At 39.1% G+C, this 20,549-nt stretch overlaps 1 long non-coding RNA gene across 3 annotated transcripts in view; it reads right to left on the bottom strand.

The window, feature by feature from the left end:
- Window positions 1-513: 513 nt before the first annotated feature.
- The window catches only part of LOC121668171, a 68,343-nt gene continuing 48,307 nt past the window's right edge, over window positions 514-20,549 (bottom strand). Inside the window, exons 4-10 of one of the 3 annotated variants that reach the window (XR_006017282.1) lie at window positions 17,235-17,642; window positions 16,332-16,495; window positions 13,076-13,165; window positions 12,142-12,200; window positions 11,215-11,297; window positions 9,301-9,372; window positions 514-5,573 (exon numbers count right to left, since the gene is read on the bottom strand). This is a non-coding gene — a long non-coding RNA (uncharacterized LOC121668171). The remainder of the gene's footprint in view (window positions 5,574-9,300; window positions 9,373-11,214; window positions 11,298-12,141; window positions 12,201-13,075; window positions 13,166-16,331; window positions 16,496-17,234; window positions 17,643-20,549) is intronic. The other 2 variants (XR_006017281.1, XR_006017283.1) reach the window with 2 other exon arrangements.

Genomic DNA, 20,549 nt, shown 5'->3' with positions numbered 1-20,549 from the left:
CTCTTATTTTAATACTTTTTTAGAAAAAAAAAATACACCTGTACTGCTGAGATAATCATAAGGCACCTAAAAATGCAGACTAAAACCTCAGAAAGAAAGCAATGACACAAGTGTTGCCTGAGGATATCAAAGACGCAGAGAAATTTAGAGGCACATTGAGAAGATTAAAAACACTCCTCAGGATATTTTTTTTGCTTAGCTTTCAATGCAAGAATCCACAAATTGGAGTGGTTTTTTGTGAAGCAATTGACACACAGCCAAATTAATCTTACCATGGGATGGAAAGACAGGCAGATGCCAGTACATTTTCTGCTTGAAATATTAATGAACTTAGCTTCCGTGGTGAGTTTTGTTCAGGATGGCCCCAGTGGAGTGAGGAAGGGAAGAATGCACCACTGAGGGATTCTCTCATTTTGGTGTGGCTCTGGACTGCCACCACTGACTTGGCTGGAGTTACTCTATTTTGTGTATTTAATAGGTAACTCAGTTTCATGTACCTCAGGAACCATCAGTTTTCGCATCTGCTGTAATCAAAACAAGTGTCTTTTGCAGTAGATGGCCTTTTCCTACCTGTAGCACTTTTGAGATTTGATACCTGCCAGTGGCAACTTTGAAAATGCTCCACAAAACCTGCAGGTGGGCACTTGGCAGATTTATACTCACTGCTGTTGCAAGCAACAGCCAGAATCAAAAATCAAAGCAAGGAGCAAGGAGCAGAGTTATCACACTTTTTAAAATGTGTGTAACTAGTTCCACAGAAATAAATAAAAATACGTTTTCTTTGTTAGTCCCCAAAAGAGCACATTTTAGGCCATCTAGCCATCTCCCAATGGAGAATAATGTGGCAGCTGCATTTTGCATCCATGCATTGGAAGTAGCCCGCTGTCAATGGTACAGGGGAACAGTGTTTATTCCATGCCCAGTTTCAGTGCATTGTTTGTAGAGACACTTCCACACCTCCCACAAAGCCTCCAGCAGCAGCTTCCACCTGGCAGCTGAAGATCAATGAGCTGTCCCGCTGGCCAAGCTTCTCCCTTCCGTCATGATATTCCAAGTGGAGTTCTGGTGCTTCCACAGCTGATTTTTCCATGGTAGTAAACAAGTTTCACTATATTCGGATAGTAGAGGGATGATAAAAAGATAGCCAGAGAGGGAACGAGGATGACACTAAAGTAAATGTATTCTGGTACAGCTATTTTTTTACATATTCATGTTTCTAATTTCCACTGAATATTCTAAATCCATTTACAGCAATCCTATATTATTATTGTAAGTGCCTATTACTCATTATACAGCTTGATTTCATACTGAAGAAGATGGCCCCCGACTTTGCTGCAGATGTATAATTTGAGAATTTATTTCCCCTTTCATGTGACAGTTTCATTTTAAGGGACATACTTTTTTCAAGTTTTCCCAAAAAAACCACCAGAAATAATTATTGTAAGGCACAAAGATGTGAAAATGGTCAAATTCTCAAATCCCTTTCATTTCGCAGGCACTGGAGCTCATAATTTGTTTTTTATTATTAATATTTTTCAGGTAGATCCCTTGGGATAAAACACATAGTGGCACAAATAATGGACACCAGTTGACCACATTCTTTGGGGAAAGCCTGAAAGATCTGGCATTGTTTAGCCCACAGGAAACATGTTTAGAGAATATACAATAACAACCTTCACATATATAAAGAACAGCTGCAAAAATAAATTTTTTCCAGCTACACAGCAGATATGGCATAAACCAAGGAGATAAAATTTCTATGTGAATGTGCACAATTGTAGTTCTTAAAAAACTGCAGTAGTTACACTGAAACCATATGGACCACCAATGGCAGAGAACAGAGTAAATGACCTTTTGATTTGTTAAAATTTTTTCAACTGGCTCTAATTATACCTACCTTGATGATTCATAAGCAAGAAAATAATCTCATATGGATCAGCCAAATTATTCTCTGTGAATAATTCATTTAGCATGAGTATAAAACTATACTTTTAAATGGAAAGAAAGCATATTTTAGAAAATGCAGGTGATGAAAAGTTATCAAATAAATACTTATTTCTTGACCAGATGGGTTCTAAAGCAGAATGCTTGGATTCATTCAGTTCTGCTGGGTCTTTGTGGATAACAGCATTTTTTATGGACAAAGAATGACTCTTTTCTAAAAGCCGAGCTGTAAATAAGAGCTTTCAATCTTTATTAATCTATGAGCTGTCCAAATTATGCCAGAGAAGGTACATTTTGGAATCGTTAGCAGTGCGGCCCTTGACCAACATCCGTCTCATCGTTTAGGTCCCTGACCTTCACTGGAGCCTGGCTGTCACTTTGTACCTCTGGTTGCAGAGAAACACTGAACTACAACTGCAGAGACACTTGTGCTCTGATAGGTTTCAGCTTTGAAACTAAATCAGTGATAAAGTTTTAGGTTCCTTCCTAATCTCAGCATGGGAAAAAATATCTTGACAGTTAATTCAGTTTTACTTATCAATCCTATATCTTATTTTAATGGGGTTTCTCTAATAGCCCCCATTGTAGAATGTGCCACCAGGATGTGAAGAGCATCTAGAAATGTAGAACCTTCCTATGGAAATGACATCTCCAGTGTCTTCTTTTAGACTGGAAGTCATTCATCCTTCAGTTATCTTAGGTGTAAATGAACACAGTGAAAGGACTCTGGTGGAAACTTAACCAACATACAATATTATACTGGGGTTGTTTAACCTCCAGTAATAATTAAAGTGCTTTGGCAGCTACACTTCAGTGCTAATTTATAATTAACTTCAGGTGCTTCTTTGATCTTCTTGATATATATTTTCCCTGTTTCCTTATCAAGAGTCTCCATGCAGTCTGTAATTTTGCTTCTTAGTGTGACCATAGCTTTGAGTAGACTCATTAATATAAGCTTTGGGAAAATACTGGTTAAGCCAAAGCAAGCCCTTTCCTCTGAGCTGGAGCATCATCTGAAGCACTGCTGATTAAAAAGGTAGTATTATATAAGCTCATAATAGGTTTGCCATAAAAATAAAAGAATGATCCCCAGCTTTAAGGTAATGCATGCCAGAAGCAGTACAGATTGCACCCTACCAATGACCTACATATTAAGGCACTCAGAGCATTAATATCACAACACTACAAAATGCAAAGTGTCATGTTTTATATCCAACTAGGCTCTTCATCCAAAGAGGAAGGTATTTCAAACTTTTTCTGAATAATGAAATATTGAACCAAAAATAATGGTTTTTTTAAGTGTTAAAAGCTGTTAAAATAACAGAGTGGTACAGCCAAACTTACCTGAAGCAAGAAATAAATACATAGCACAAGGGAGCAGAGCAGTATAACTCATTTCCTCAGCTAAAGCAATGATCAGTAATCCTCAGAAGACCAAATCTAATCTCATATTTTCAACACATTAGTAAGATATGCATCAGGGATAATGTAACTGTCCTCATATTAGACACTTGCTTGTGAGAAACATTAAGTGGAAATTGCAACAGAAGTGCCAGGGACAGGTCTTTTGTAAACACATCAGTCGACATGTACAAACCAGAACTGGTGTGACTTCTCCAGTCACAAAACTGCTGTTTCACTGATGTGCCACTCCAAAATCCAGGAATGCCCACAATTATGCAGGTATAAAACATGCTCTATACTGAACATTTCGTCCCACAGGCAGAAAAAGTCTGAGTGCTGCAGAGCACCAGCACTGACTCGCAGCATGGATGAGAGTGTGTGCCCAAATGTGTTGGAGGACACAAAAATGGGAAGGTTGGTATTACTGCAACTCTAGCTACATCAGAACCTCCTTCCAGTGCACACAAGCTTTAAGAGAAATAAATTTCCAGGTGTATTTTGTGATGTCATTTCACAAACTTATGTTTCTTAACAAGTTGCTGAACAGGGTGGCAGCACAGGTATGTACTAATCCTGACATACTGCTCAAGCACTTCTTCCAGTAACACGACCTCCCCACTCCAGGTCAACTTCCCTTTAAATCAGTAATTCCATAAGAATCAGAATAATTCCATAAGAGTAAAAGAAGGAGAAAAAAAAATCACAGAATGTATGAAATTCACAAGCATAAGCTAAGACTGATGAGTGAATAAACATGAAGCCACATCTTTCATTTTATTAATTTTTTCCTTCTACATACATGAGATAAAACCAGGCAAAGGAGCAGAGAAATTTTTTACCGTCACAGATACAGCAGTCTTCCCATCATACATCATCAGATGAAAGGCATGTTGTGCTTATTTTACTGCAGTCTCATTCATTATTCTACCTGGCAGCAACTTGGAATGTTAAAAATAAATATCCCTAGTACAGCCTTATAGTTGATGCCACAGAGCAGCAGCTGGAGATCTGCCAAGTGCAAATTGAGTGGCTTGAGGAACTTTTTCCCTGTGTTGACAGAAGCAGCTGTCCATCCTCCTAAAATCTGTGTGGGCCATCATATTCTCCTGCTTAAGAGTCAGGATTTTGGTGTGCCTTTCAGAAAAAAGGTTGAGTGTTGTCCGTGATGGAGATCCCATTTCTGCAGAGCAGCACTCAAGTACCCCTGGAAGAACATTTGGCAGGACCTTGCCAAAGATATTTTGGGAGTGAGACTTTTTTTGTCTCTGTATTCAAAAAAAAATGCATCTGTCCCTTTCAAAAGTGCTCTCAGAGCTCTGTTTTTTCCATTGAAAACCACTGCAGTCTGTCTTGAATTATCAAAGCTTGCATTTTGATGTTTTCATGAACAGCCTTTACTAAACAGTAAGAAAACCCACGTGGTAATCTGTTTATGAAGTCTGGCTCTTGTCTTAGACGTTATAAGTTCTTTATGATGACATGATAAAGATTAATTTATGTTACAATGGTTCTTTTCTTAGGTTTGTGACACACTTTTTCGACATACAGGTGATACCTTAATGATACATCTTCATCCAGAAAGAGTTCCATTCGCATTTTCTAGAACTTCTCTCAGAAATTACAGTGTATCTTTATATGTGCTGAATTTTTTATGAGACCTTCAAAGAATAGTGCAAAATATCTCTGCAAGAATGTACAAGAAACTGTGAGTACCATCAATACAACAAACAAATTAATTTATTACATATTGTTTACAAAAATGAAAACCAATCAGGCTTACTTTTTAATACATTTTTTGGTCTTTTGCCATGGTGGAAGTCATCTTGGGGAAATTATACTTAACACTATTATTCTTCAGGCCTCTTTCATATTTTTCATGGCAGATTTTGCTATTCCTGTTGCACTAATCAGACTGGTTTGTGTGTCAGAAATCACTGGGATCTTGTGATCTTCAAGCATCATTTATATGGAATGTTTGGGGGTTGCTGATGACTATTTCCTACTCAAGTAGTTTTCCCTGATCCAGTCCTAACAGGAGGTGATCAAGAAGATGGAAGGAATTTTTTGCTGAGGTGCACAGCAAGAAGATGAGAGACAGTGGTCACACATTGCCCAAAGAGCTGGTGGAGTCCTTTGATGTTTTCAGATCCAGATTGGAAAAAGCCCTGAGAAACCTGCTCTGAATTCATTTGTTACCGTGTCTTGAGGAGGAGATGCCTTGGCTCCTAATTAAAAAAAAAAAAAAGAAAAATAAATCAATAACTGAAGCTAAGGTAAATTCAAGTGAGATGTGAATTTCGTATTTGTGACAGTGAGTGTGACACTCTGACATGTTACAAGTCTATTAACTACTTTGCTGAACTCCGATTGTGTATTTTTTTGTTTGTTTGGGTTTTGCTTTCTATAAATGGTTTCTTTTACATAGGCTTTTCAGCAGTTATTTGTGCTGAGAAATAGTCACTGTCCATCATAAACACTTTTGTTGAAACCAATAATATGAATAAAACAATGTTTGAGCAGAATCTGCAGAACCTACTGTAATATAGAAAAAAACAACCCTCCACAGAACTTTTCCTTGGGGAATTATAGAATGGTCTTGTAGGGCAGAAGATTTCAGCTCTGAATCTATCAAAATAAGTGCTGGTGTTCTTAAATGCATTCAATACTATGAAGCATGTACCAAGAGGAACTAGAATAAAAATGAAATAATTCAAATAAATGAATGGATTAGATTAAATGCAGTATGGTCACAATTGTATGATTCAGCAAGGATAGGAACATACATTTAAATCAAGCTAAAAAAGTCATTTGTCAGCAGCAAGCATTAAGATAACTTGAGAACCAGAGGAAAAAATCCTGACAGAGTGATTTTTTGCAGGAATGGCTTTCTGTGACTATATGAGAATGTTGTTTGATGGGTGCTAGAAAAAGATCAACCCAAAGGCCCTGAAACTTAAAATATACAGAAAGCAATTATTTGACTTTTAATAAAAGGCCACATAAAAATAATAAGCTTCCTCCAAAAGCAGTGTCACTGCTGAAGAAGGAATAACCCCAAGACAGCACAACAAGGCTCAGGCCAGCTCTGAGGGCCTTCCACAGAATCCCTGATAGAATTCCTGCTGAGTTCAACAGGGCTTCATCTTCCCTTGTTCCTCTGCCTCAAGTCTGCATCACTGGGCATCTCTCTGGGCTGCAACATGAAAACATTTGCATGCTTAAGCAACAGCAAAAGCAGCAGCCTAATTTGTGCCCAGAATGCCTTTCTATGGTGTACTCCTGCTTAATTCCTGAAGCCACAGTGCTGGCATGAGAGCTCCCAGCTTCCACCTTTTCTGGGAAAAGTCTCTTCCCCAGTTCTGATTTCGTGACAAAACAAAGAGCTGCAGAATGCCAGCACTAACTCACCCTCACTGGAAAGGCTGGGAGAAGTTTGGAGATACATAAATACACTAAACTATAGGTTTATTTCCATTACAGTGAATTGTGAGAGGCTGTACCTAATAATCCCTACAGTTTCTTTACAGGACCTGGTGAAATAATGCATTCTACAGCCATGCAGGTAACAGTCGAACAGTTTGTATTGCTGCAAAAACAGATGGACTAGAGAAGCAAGCAATATGACCTGAAATGCTACAAAACATATATTTTCCTTTGCAAAGTGGGAGAGAAAAGCGCAACCCTGCAGCATCTCCTGTTTTCATCAATATTTTTCCCAGTGTCCATAAAATCCTAGCAAGCAACAAACAGATGCAACCAAGAATCTGTAAATACAATTCTGTTTCTGCAGCTTTTCATCATCTTTGGGTAAGCAGGTTAGAAGGAACTATCATTGTTAGAGAGGAAGGCTTCTGCCTACAGGGGGGCTGTCACTCTGCACAGCTATGGCACAATATGATTCTGCTCTCTTTATTCTGCTCTAATGCTGCAGATAAAGCTGATACAGCTTCTGGGAACAAAAATACATTCAAACCACATCTCAAATTTGATGTTAAATCAAAAATTTATTCCAGAATAGAAATCATATTTTCGCTAACTCTGTAGAGGACAATTCTGCAAGAGTTACAGAAAGAGTTACTGCTCTAGTTCTTTCTTTAAAAAAAAAAAAAATTAAAAATTCCTCTCTTCTCTCAGTGTCACAGAGATCTCTAGGGCCACCTTGGCTTCACACTGCCCCTTGTCTTCAGACACTATTCAACAGTAGATTGTTCTGTACACTCACACCTGGAACATGAGTCCCAGCACGGCAGGAGGTTACATGCAGGACACCACCACATCACTCCACAAGGACATTAACACAGTTCCACAGACAGAACCAAGCAGAATGTCTCTATTTCGTATATGTAACTCCAATAGCATTAATTACAACAAACTGACAAGTAGCCTACCTACTACGGACAAGCAATTACAGCCATGCTATGTGCTGCAAAAGAGGAATGCAGGCTAATTAATAGCCCTTGCTATATAAAAAAGTCTAAAAAAAGGGTTGTGATCACCAAAAGAATTTGCCTTTTCATAGAAAAGCACACGGTGAGGCTGAGGGAATAGAGAATGACTTGTGACCCAGCCTGGCTGGGGATTCTCACAGCTGTCTCTTCCCATCACACCAAAAAAGATTTTAGGATTATTATTCCTTTTTTCAGAAAATATATTCGGAACCACAGCCTACCTCCAGCTCCCAATAACTGAGGGTGGGCCAGAGGCAGAACAAGGTGGTGAGATTCCATGGGGGCTTTGGGGAAGCTGCAAGGATGCTGTTTCCTAACCTCAAAGTGACCCCCAAGCAACATGAAACTCTTAAAGCTGAATCACAGAATATCCCGAGTTGGAAGGGACCCGCAGGGATCATCGGGTCCAACTCTTGTGAGAATGGCCCAATCAAAGAGCCTGAATGCCCAAACCTGAAGTTCCCATTCAGCCCTATGCAGACAGCAGCTCAGAGATTAAAACATTTTAAATCAGAGGGGTTTATTCTTATACTATCAATCTGAGATTTTTCTGAGCCTTTCAATTCAGCAAAATGTTTTGATACTTGGACTTTTTTGTTGGTTCAGGCTGAAAGCAATGTTGAAATAGCATTTCCCTCAGGAAAGATTCTACTCTTCAGTCCTTTCTAGATATTATTTTAATCATGACTCTTTAAATAGAGTGAAATGGCCTAGCTGAGCATCAAACTGGGAATTGTTAAAGAAAGTATGCTCTAACTGTTTCTCCATTTCTGAAAAATCCACTTACAGGGTTGCAAAGGTATTTACTTTTATATGCAGGCAGTGTTTCTGCTCCCACAGCAATTTTGCTCTCTATGTGAACTATCACTTTAGGAAAGACAAAATGGAAATACCTATTTTCTACCCTTAGAATTAGTTTTTAAATTCTGAAATGTTCTCTGTCTTCCATTTCTAAACAAAGAATGGTACTGGGTTCTTCAAGACCTACTTTCATTTTGCTGGGAGTATTTTGTGTTCCTCTCAACTTTAGCTTTACTACAAAAAGCTCCCTGAAATGTCTTTCATAATCAAATGTTTGTTTTATAATTTAGATTAAAAAAATATTTAGTCACCCACTCCTTGTGATATCAACACTAAGTTATAAACTACACAGACACTTGGAGTCAAAGCACTTCAGTGAAGCTGGGCCCAGTTCAGCAAAACACTGCATTATGTATTTTTGGCCCACTGAGGTCAGTGGGCACCAAACACACACCAGTCCTATCAGTCTGGATACACTTCACCATGCACAGCACACAGCTAAGTACATTTTCCTGTAGGCTGCCCTGGCTAATTTGCCATTCCCATCCAAACCAGACATTCTCAGGAAAGGAAATTTAGTCCTTGTAGCTCCATAATTTGTAGAGTATACTTGCACTTCCAGATCTGTAATGTGACTAGACCTAATAAAAATGGTTTCTTAATATATCTATGAATGTAATATCTGTGAAGAAATGCCATTTACCATGGAAGAAAAGAACTGTTAAAAACTTTCCTCTGTCCCAGTTATTCCAGATCAAAGCCATCCAGTGAAACCCTGTTAAAAGAGAACCAGATAAAGCACAAACCTGTTAGGCAAATCAAAGCAGCCAGTGGGAAAATGATAAAATACTGAAATAACTATTTAAAAATTGCATCCCTAAAACTCTCAGCTAGATGGATACATATTTTAATACTGCTTGACAAAGTGTGGTGTCCCTCATTTTTCTTCTACTACATACTATGGATAAGGAAATTATTTTCAGGAATAAATCTATTCACCAGTATGTTCATTTTTCATTGGCATATTGATCTCAACTCTCTATCCTTTGGGTATGAAGAAAGTTTCTTTTATTGACAGAAATTTGGAGCTGGAACCTGATGCTTTCTTTACCCCATGTCATAGAAACAATTTCCTGGTAATTCTGGTATACTGGCCCCTGATCTCGATCCCAAAAAGGAATGTACTGGTGATGGACCCTCTTTGCCATCCTACCAGTTTTTGTTCAGTAACTTTTAAAGCTTTGGAAACTTCTGCATGTTCTCTGAGGTGCAGGAAGGTCTGCTATTAAAAATTGCCTTTTCCCAGAGTCTAATCAGAAATACCCTTTTAGAAAGTGCATGTGACCATTAAATCATTAACTAAATGTTATAAAATAACTTTGATAATTTTATAACTATATTTAAATATTACTAATAAATAATTATCTGCCTATTTCAATAATGTTTAATAACTTAATCATTTACATTTTATTAATATCTTTAAATTCCCATAAAATATGTTGGGTTCTTTTTCTCAGAGGCAATTCTTTCTAATGAAAAGTGAAGAACAGTGTTTATTTCAAGCAGTGTTATGATCCAGCACAATGCCAAACAGATAAATTCCATCACACCCTGGGTCCTTGTACATTACTCCTCCTTTCCACCCACTGTTTTCCTGTGAGTATGGATGATGTATTCCAGGAGATGTGTGCACAAGGTGCCTCGTTGCCCCTTATGGCTCTGCATGGTGCCCGTAGTTAGGTACATAGACAAATTAGATCTTCTGTATTCACAAGAAAAATTAAAAGGAGCCAACTTAATAGGGTGTTCCAACCCACCCACACAAGGGTGAGAAGAACACAGGTTCCTGTTAATGGATCCCCTGGGGTGGATTAGAGTGAAACAACACTGAATGATTGGTGTTTGGAAATATAAATCTGTAAGGTTTATTTTAGAGCAATTTGATGGCAATGGAAAGCAGGTATGTAGCCATTTTGGTTATCATTATCTTTAGTAGGATGACGATATAAAAGCATAAAAAATATCACTTAGGGAAACATGTAAGGAGAAGAAAGAGAAGGAAGGGTAAGAGCAGAAAGACCTCACCACCCAAAGGCCTCACAATGAGATTTGGTTGCAATTTCAGTGTCTGTTGGTTGAAGTGATGGTCATAGTCTTGGCTGAAGTGCTGGTTGCAGACTGGATCCATCAGGTGTGGAGGGAAATCCATGGAACACAGAATGAATCCATTGGGTTTACAGTCACTCAGGTTCAGGTGGAAGTGCCAGGTACCTCTCCTGGGGTGGGGAGTTTCACACTGGATATGATATGATGTTGTGGCTCATGGGACACTGTGGGAGTCCCTGACACCTTATAAGATGGTGGCCCATTGTATCTCATCAATAGAGATGAACAATTTCAGGATTTGTGTGAATGCCCCTGATACTTCCCTGGCAGAGGAGTTTTCACAGCTGAGCTCCTTTGGGTGAGGACACAGAGACAGCTCCCACCACAGAGTTTGCCTCTTTGCTGACCTCACTCCACACCCAGCTTGTGGCCAGCCTGAGGTGGGCTGTAGTTTATTAAGAGAGACTGAATGAAAACTCAGGGTTCTGACCACCTGCACATACTCACATACCTGCATATTTTCAGGTAGAAACTCCTTGTGTCCTCTGTTCTCCTCAAACACGAGCAATGCAGCGGGAGACAGGCTCTTGTCCTCTCCAAATAGAACAGAGAAAACTGTTAGTTCTCTTGATTCACCACTTCATCTCATCTTCCAAACACAAGATCACATTCAGCTTCATTCATTTTACTCATTAATTTCATTTAAAATTGCAGATATTCTCACATGACTCTTAGGAAAACCAAGCCTAAAGACAATGTGTAATGCATACATTACTAATGCAATGCACACAAGTAATGCATCCAGGTACTTCACAAGAATAACCAGAGGAAAGATCACTCACACATTTGCTACTTGCAAGTCATCTACAATTTTCTGTGAAGCTTTTTTTTTATTATTACAGTTATTCTTAAGTTCCTTTTATCACCATAATCAACTGCCTTTCCCAGGAAAACTTTATCATTCTGTGTCTGCTGGCTCTTGATGGAAAAACATTTCACTTCTGTGGAATGGAGAAGTGTTTGCTTTCAGGTCAAAAAAACAGTTCTAGTTCTTAAACATCACCTCTTCCACCTCCTTCAATCACTTGCAGTAACTTTCCTTGCAGTGGGACAACTCCATCGGGCACTTTTACTGTCATAAACCCATACTATGCTTGGCATAAATACTGCCAACCACAGACTTATTTTACTAAAACCTTATTAGGTATGTCATGTTAGCCAATCTGCACAAAATATTTATCCACCTACAGGGATAGAAGGAATGACATGATTCTGTTGTGCAAGAAAAGTGGTGATTTCCCTGACAGGCCCCAATGGCTTTTGTGCATTCAGCAGCTCTGATGTATGGAAAGCAGAGTCTCTGTGCTCTGCTTTGGCTGTAACTTGTCAGTCTATCACATTAAAAATATCCAGGACTTTAGTCAGCAAACATAAGTACCTTATCCTCCTGCTTTGGATGTTAAAGCCATATTCCACTGGACTTCATCTGGGAAAAGGCTGGACAGAAGGTTGAGTAAGCACAAAATTAATCAAAAACTCTTCTGAGCCTCTGTGGGCTGCATTTCTTCCTCTATCATTAGTAAATCCCTATTGTCTGTGTGAGCCATGGAAGGAAATGGTAATCTATAAAACTGACTGAACACTATGGCATTTCCATTCCTTATCTAATATATAAGGACAGTAAAAGAACTGATGGATACAGAAAAATGTAGGGAACATTCTCCTTCTGGTAGATCCTGGTTATTAGGGAAAGTAAGACATTTTTAAATGATATGGGTACATGTCCTACTAGCTATTTTCACATTTTAGCTGTCAAAATGAGTAAACCAGATACTTTTGAAGAAGGAATTAGAGGTCCATTTGCTAAGCTGAAGGCACTTAGCACTCCTGTCACATTGTATTTTATTAGGAGGACCAGTAAAGAATAACAACTGTCAGACACTGTTCTTATTTCAATCCTTAAAAATAATATAATTTAATTTTCTGTTTCAAAATACTTTGAAGTTCCTAAAATTCTGTCATAGAAAATAGTAAAATAGCTTCTAAGAAGCCAAAATTTTTCTTTTCCATTCCTGTTACCATTGAGCCTGAAAGGTAAAAGGTCATGTGTCATGGGAGGCTGACCCCCTATGTGCTCCCTGTATAAAACACAGTTCCATTTTGGATTGATTTTCTAAGCAAATGGTGCAGTTAGGGTGATAGGCTGTAAGCACATCTCCCACTGTTTGAATAATTACTTACAAGACAACATTTCTGTCCCCCACTGCTCTCACCAGTCCTCAGCAAGACACAGGGAAACTTGAGCACTTTCTGACTCCATTCCCTCAATTATAAAACCTCAATATTAAAGATTTTGGGGTTCTTTTACTTACTTGTGAGGCCACTCATTCGTCCCACCTAACTGGCCATGATGAGGATGCAGACCAAGCCAAGACTACCTTTCTGCAAGATTGTCTGTAATTCTACAAACACCAAAATAAAAAAAAAAGGAAGGCAAAAAATCAAGCATATCTTTAAGTCTCTTCCACTGGATGTGTACACTTAGGGTTGTCATTTAAACTAAATGTCTCAGTTAAGCCATTCAAATAATAATGCAGCTGCTTCTTTCTACTTCTTGAAAAAAAAAAAATTATCATTTTCATTTGAAGGTCTTGTGATTTAAATCCATGCTCTTCTTCATGGCAGGCAGGGCAGATGTGCAGAATGCTTGGGGGAATGCAGAGGTCTCCTCTGCACACTGTTATTCCCAGAGGTAAAGAAATATTTCTGCCTTAGAATGTCCATTCATAGCTCAGCCTCCTCTGGGCTCCTACTTGAGTTTCCTCATCTTTCAGCCTTGTAGATATTTCTGAACTCTGCTGAATTTGACTGAGCCTGTTTTTGATCCTCTCCATAGGCCACAGGGAGCACATTTCATACATCACTCTTGTAAATTAATTATGTTAACAGATGAAGGGTGGAATCATATCAAAGGGTGTGCACATATCTCTGAAATCACCTGAGCCTAAAGACTTTTCTTACAAAACTTGGGTCTCTGCTTCTGAGAAAGCCTGAGGCAAAACCTGCAAGACTGCTGGGGATGCATCTCACTGTCTTCCCTATTCATTAAGGCAGTGAAGAAATAGTGACAACTCTGCAGCATTGGGAACACCCCAGAGAGTCACTTTTTCATACCCTGCAGCTTCTGGTTCCATTGTCAGTGCTGATGCTGCCATGCTCTGTTTCTCTCCTACTGTTCCTTTTTATTCCAGACCACAGCATTTATTTTAAAATCCTTTCAAACCCTACTCGCCTTGTAACACATAATCCTGCCATGGTCATGGAAGAGCTGCACTGATCTTTGTATCCATGTGGCCAGGCCAAGGTGACCAGATTAACACAAATCTGTGAGACTGCATCTGGCCAGCCCATTTCTGTGGATCCCAGCATTTGGTACATGTGCCTACTGCTTAAGGGCCACTCCCTAGCATAGCTGCTGAAATTACTTTTTCCAGATACAAGGGCTTCCTTACTAAACTGCGCTGTTTCAAATGCACTTTTTTTTAAGCCAGGTTCCTCTATAACCTTCCTCTGTAACAGCACTATTTACTCTTTCTGCATGCCAGGCAAATAAAGCAGAAAGGGTGAGAATGCTGGTGTAACCAATAAAACGAGTAAGAGCAGCGTAGCACAATTTATCTTCTTTGGTAGGAGAAAATCTCAGGAGAGAGTTAATTCTTGGGGAGAGGTGACCATTTTGATTTTCCTCCTAAGGCCTTTTTCACATTGCTAGAGAATTTTACAAGATGAGAATGAATCTTTAGTTGAACTTTAACTACAGGGCATCAAAATACAAGCTGAAGGAAAAGGAGAAATAACATGACAGCACTGCCAGGTCTTTTTGCAAAAGACCTGCAGCATCTCATTGCAAATGAGATGTCAATCCTGTAATTAGCAATTCAGTCAGTATTAATTGTGTGTGTGTTACTTTCCATCAATCACTGTCGTTTCCATGTAGTCAGGATGTTTTCTAGAACTCAATTTGTAAACAATATGCAAAAGTTTAACCCACTTTAAATTAATGTTCCTAAGTAGGAGAAGGGATGTTTCAGCTATTTCTTTCTATAAATGGACTTTTAAAATTTTAGTAGGTCCTAAGGGAAAAACAAGTGTGCATTAAAGGCCATTAGTCCACATCCAAAACCATTGCAACCAACATGTAGCACATACTTTCTTGTCAGGAGTAGCACAAAACTGAAAAAGCCATGAGAGAGAGAGAGTCAAAGGCACAAGTCATTCCAGCAATTCATATTTTATGAAGCAATGTCTGTTCTTGATTTAAGACGTGTCCAGCAAGACATAATCCATGGCTTGCTGGCAAGTGGGGGTCCCATTTTAAAAAAAATTTTAATCCCCTGCCTCTCAATATATCAATTTCAAGCATCAGAACTTGCTTTATTTTCATCTGATAGATTTCAGAAAGCCCTCTGAAGGAAAATTGTATTTGTCATAAGTTATGATAACATATAAATTATATTTTTCATATGATGACTACTGCAACCAGCCTTTCACCTTAGATTTGATAGATTAAGTAGATTGAGCTCCTGGAACACTTCCTCTTTAATAACATTTTTTCATATGCTTTAATTATTCCACTGGCTCTTCTCACTGGTGATCAACAGCCTTACTGAATTGTGAACATTAGTCTTCCACTGGGACACCACTGAAAGTGCCAAATAAAACAAAACTTCTATTTAATATTCTCAGGATTGCATTAAAACCTTTGCTGCAAATTGCATTCTTTCTCTCACACTCCATAACTACATCTGACTGAAAATTAATTGCTCATCCACTTCTTGTGAGCCACTTAGGTCCCGTGCTTAATATGGGCAGTCTGTTCCTTAGCTATGCCGCTCACTGGGAGAGCCATAAACTCTGAAGCACAACCACCAGCAGAAAATTTTTCACAAGTCTAAAAGGACATCATGCAATGAATCACAAACTGTGACTCTGTCTTCAGTCTGTCTCCTCTGGAGAGCTCAGCCCAGAGCACAGACTGGAGCTCATGTGTGAAGCTGCCAAAAATGCAAATGACAAACTGGCTACCAGCTTTCATTTCGCTTCAACCCAAAGTTAATCTAAAAAGCATATACGTTGTCCAGCTTCAGCCTGGTTTGCACAGTTTCCAGGTCAACTATCTGTTTACAAGTCTATCTCTTTAATAACCTGTTCCTTTTGTGACAGAAAATATCTATGTATAGAAGTTGCCAGAAACAGAGGGGCATCTTTTGACATGTGGTATCACTTTTCAATACTTTATGCACTTTCCTTAACCCCCCAAGTCTGGCCCTCACAAGCCATCAGGTCAGGAAGGCTTTCTAGAAATAGCCACACCTCATTGGCTTCAAAGACAGATGCACCTCCCTGGTCCTCTAAAACCTGAGATTTCACTTTATTATGTGTGTGTTTTCTCTTGAAAACCCAGCAGATGTGCAAGGACCAGAAGCTGTCATTTTTCCACGTAAAATCTAATAGGATGTACAGTATTCATGGACAAATATGCTCAGGAAAAGAAAACTAAGATTCGAAAGGGGATGGCCACAGTGAAAGTACCCAGCTCCCACTAGGCCTGGTGACTTTCTCTGTTACCTGCACCTGGAGCTCTTGTGTTCCACATCAGCACAAGTGATTCTGTGGCATTTCTCCAAAGAGAGTGTTCTTTGCAGAATGAACCATCTCCTCCATCAGGCACATTGCTCATGGATGGAAAAGGACAGGAAAAGTCTTCTACCAAAGTTAAATTCACACACATCCTAGGACAAAAGACAAAGAAAATAAAAACTTGAATAAGATGAGTAAAGGGTTTACCTTCCCAGCTAGCAGATAGAAACAGATCCATTTTACTTATATCTCTGTACCCTGATATGCATATACATTTTACACTGTTTTTTACTGTTGCCTATAAATAACTAATGATTTATCTATAAAACATTCTTACAAGCTTTGAAATCTATTTTAAAATATGGACAAAATAATGGAGGAGATGGCTACATTGAAAAATGAAATGGAAAAAGCTAACAAAGTTTTGACATTTAGGATAATTACGGACAGCGTTCTTGGAAAGAAACAGGATTTATCAGCTCAGTAGTTTACCGTGCATATTTTTTCCACTGGAGGTACTACAACAACGAAAGGGCCCTAAGGAAGCTTGAGCTATTGTTTAGGAAGATACTTAACAATGTTTTTGGCTTCCAGCATGATTAATCTTATTACTTTCCATGGAACTATTCACATGCTTCAATTAGGCTTCCTGGAGAATGTTTACACAAAGTAAAAGGGGAAAAAAAATCACAGCCCTCCAGAGCATCAATTGTTCCCAAAACTCATTAAATTAGTATTTTGTTGTTACAGCTCCTGCAACTGGCTGCCTCAAAGAGCAATACAATACTGCAACCCATCAGCACTCCTTTTATTTTTTGCCAAATCTTTTGATCCATTCTGACTGGATTCCTCCCATACACCTTATTTCTCACTTTGGCTTCTTTCACTTACAGGGTGGATCTCCCCTGAGAGTTTGCCTTTTCATGATTCAGATGCAGCAGGAGACATTTTACAGTGACATAGGGCAGCCTGTTCAGAAAAGACAATATTTATTAACTGCTTAGCATACAGCACCTTGAGGACCCTAGGTCAGAATGGACAAGGAGAGATTACAGTAATTTTTGCTTTCCTGAAGAACAGTTTGTGATTTATTCTCCTGGTATGCTTGTCACTCAACTCAGTGTGCCTTTCCAGGCTTTTACAGACTTTTCTCATGTTCTTCATCCCTTATGAGCAAATATCCCACCATGGTGTGGCTGTTACACCTTCATGGTAACACTGCTCATTCCAGGATGCTTCTTGGAAGTTCACTTGGCTTTTCTGACCAACAGCTTGAGAGAGAATTTACTCCTTTTGGTCCTATTGAGAAACAATGCAAAAATAAATGAGCAACAGAACCAGGAACATTTTCCATACAGGCATGAACTCTTTCCTCCACAGCTGTAAATTCCCCTTGCAGTAACTTCAATTTCTTTGAAAATACTATAGTGAAATTCTGGGCACTTTAAAGGAGTCAAGACTTTACACAGATTTGTTCCCTTCATTCCCACATTTTGACTCATGTTACTAAGTGCACACCTGGTTTTTGCTCTGGTTTGCCAGGATCCAAGAGCAGATATTATTAATCCAGTCTTGCACATACAGTTGAGCAATGTTACACACTGCTTTACAACATTTCTGCTTCAACAACCTTGTCTGCATCAGCTAATGTTGACGTGGGAGCCAACAAAAAAACTCTTTTTAACAGAAGTTTGTGATTAGCTTTTGTATCCAGTTGCACACACAAACACAATAACAGATGGAAGATTACTAAAGAGTGGAAGAGAATGAATTTTCCATGTCATTATCTCTCCGAGATGGGAAGTACAAAACAACACCTATTCTATTCCACGTCTGGCACAATGGGCTTCTGTCTTTGGGCCAGATGTGATCTGCTTTCCAAAGGAAAGTAGAAATCTAATTAGAACATACTGTGGAGAGACTGACCTTACACTCATCTGAGTTTTCATTAAAGTAGCTATCTAAAGCACTTGATATGTTGTAGGCTGCAGCTGTCAGCTTCAAGAGCTACATCTGAAAGCCCTAAAGAAGAAATAATTGCCAGGTAATGATTGCAACACAATGCTAGTGCACCTTGCTGTTCCATTACAAGAATAACCTTTTAATTACCAAGAGTTAAAAGAGGCCTTTTCTGTGGACACTGGGGCACATTCTAGGCATTGTGAAGTTCCTACAATTCCTACAAGTGCATTAATTCCAAAGGATCTTTCTGGTACTTATGACCACTCAGGGTTTCACTCACTCAGAGTAATTAGATTTTTTAAACCATTCCTTTCTTCTGAAGTTTCAGACATCCAGGCAGACCTTCAGTAGGACACCTGATAAGGTAATCTGCTTTTTTTTTTTAAAGAAGGTGTATTGCTCTTTAAAGTGTTTACTTTAAAGAATTTGCAGGTCTTTATTTACAAATGCACTATATTTTAGGATATCTCATCTGCTGGTTTTGCCCTTCAGTATGCAAAATTACTTGAGAGGATGTCACAAAAAGAACTGAGCACAGAGCATTTGCCAGCTTATCCCCTCTTCCAATTCATAGCTTTAAGAATGCAGACCTTTCCCTTGATCTGACAGGTAGCAGAACAAAACACTTGTATTTTAGGTGTTGTCTGTCATGTTTTATCTGAGAAAGACATTTACATACTGCAACAATGCCAAGAACACTGGCTCCCAAATTCATATACAAAATGGAAGCATTCATTAATCACAGATTAACTAGGCAGCAATCCAGAAGACCAGCTTCCTCCAAGGGGTTGATACCAACTGAACATCCATCAATAGATTTCTAATATACCTGAGAACACATTTTGTATTTCGAAAAATTCCAGCAGCAGAAATGTCAAGAAGAGATTGCAATAATGAATAATTATTTGCTATTACAGCCAACAAGTTAATATACTAATGGATATCTACTTTATTCCCCCCTTGTAAGATAACTGATGGTTAATGCATGTTTTTATGTGGGAACATTACTCACAGCCCAAAACATGACATTACTCTTAAAGAGGAGGTTCTGATACTTTACTGCGTAGAAATGCTGTAGTGTGGAATAAATGCTGCCCATTGTTTTATTGCAGCTCTGCAGTTCTGCAGAAAGCTGTGTTAAAAGCCAGTGTCTCTTCAGTATTGAGTTTCTAAATTAATATTTATCCTGCAACTGATGCAGAAACTTAAGAACAGCCAACAAGAATTTATTTTTTTCTGTTTTCCACACAAAAAGGCTCAAAATAGATGGAACATTCACCACTGTCCACTGGGGATGTTTAGTCTGGAGAAAAGGCAGCTCAGGAGAGACCAGATCATTCTCTACAAGTACCTGAAAAGAGATTGCAGTATGGTGGGTGTTGGTCTCTTCTCCCAAGTCACAGCTGATAGGAAGAGAGTTTGTGCATGACTCCAGGCATGGTTAGCTATGAACTGCTGCTTAACTCTCCCCCAAGAAAAGACCAGTGGCCAGAAAAGGGAGAACAGGAAAGCCTTAGCCTCACCTTCCTGTCTCACAGGCTGGTACAGAGATGTCCAATTTGCAGATGTAACAGGCCAGGAATGAGTGGGTCACGTAGGGGGCCCAGAGCAGTTCTTCAGAGAACACACAGTTTGTCTGGCAGATCTCCTGTGTAGCTCAGCCACACCACCTGCTCTGATTCAAGCCTCATGGGACAATCCAGCCCATCAAACAAGGAGGAAAACCAACTTTTTTCTCCAGTGAGCAGCAAAAATTATTCTAACTGCCAGCAAAACAAACCGGTAAGTTTTTCAGTCCTGCTGAAATCACAGACAGCTCTACAGGGCCAGTTTTGTTCATCTTCAAAGCTTTTCAGAAGTACTGAATAATCTTCATATTCCTCCTGGGGGCAGGAAAGTATTAGAACCTGCCAATTAAAACCATTGCAGAAATAGAGGCACACAGAAGATGTAAGAGAACAGCTCAGATGTTCTGTGTAGGTAAGACCTGCCCACCCACTCTGCAGCTAGAGAACATTTTGCTCTATTTGAAGTTCCATGGTTTTTTTCCTTTACTTTGCTAAGAGGCAGCACAATTGGTATCAAGCTGGGGTTCTTGCTCTTCCTGTCCCCCCAAGGTAGCTGATGGTAATAAATAGGTAAGGACATAAAACAAAAGGCCCTGAGCAGCATTTGAAGCATCAGCTCTGTTTTGCTGTTTTTTCAAACTCACAGACAAAGGTTGTCTGGCTGGTCAACAAAGAG

This window comes from Corvus kubaryi, unplaced genomic scaffold (assembly GCF_017639235.1).
Source record: "Corvus kubaryi isolate FWS band 111438036 unplaced genomic scaffold, C.kubaryi_AGA036_p1.0 37384, whole genome shotgun sequence".
Taxonomy (NCBI): domain Eukaryota; kingdom Metazoa; phylum Chordata; class Aves; order Passeriformes; family Corvidae; genus Corvus; species Corvus kubaryi.
This window is presented reverse-complemented; position numbering and strand designations above follow the sequence as displayed.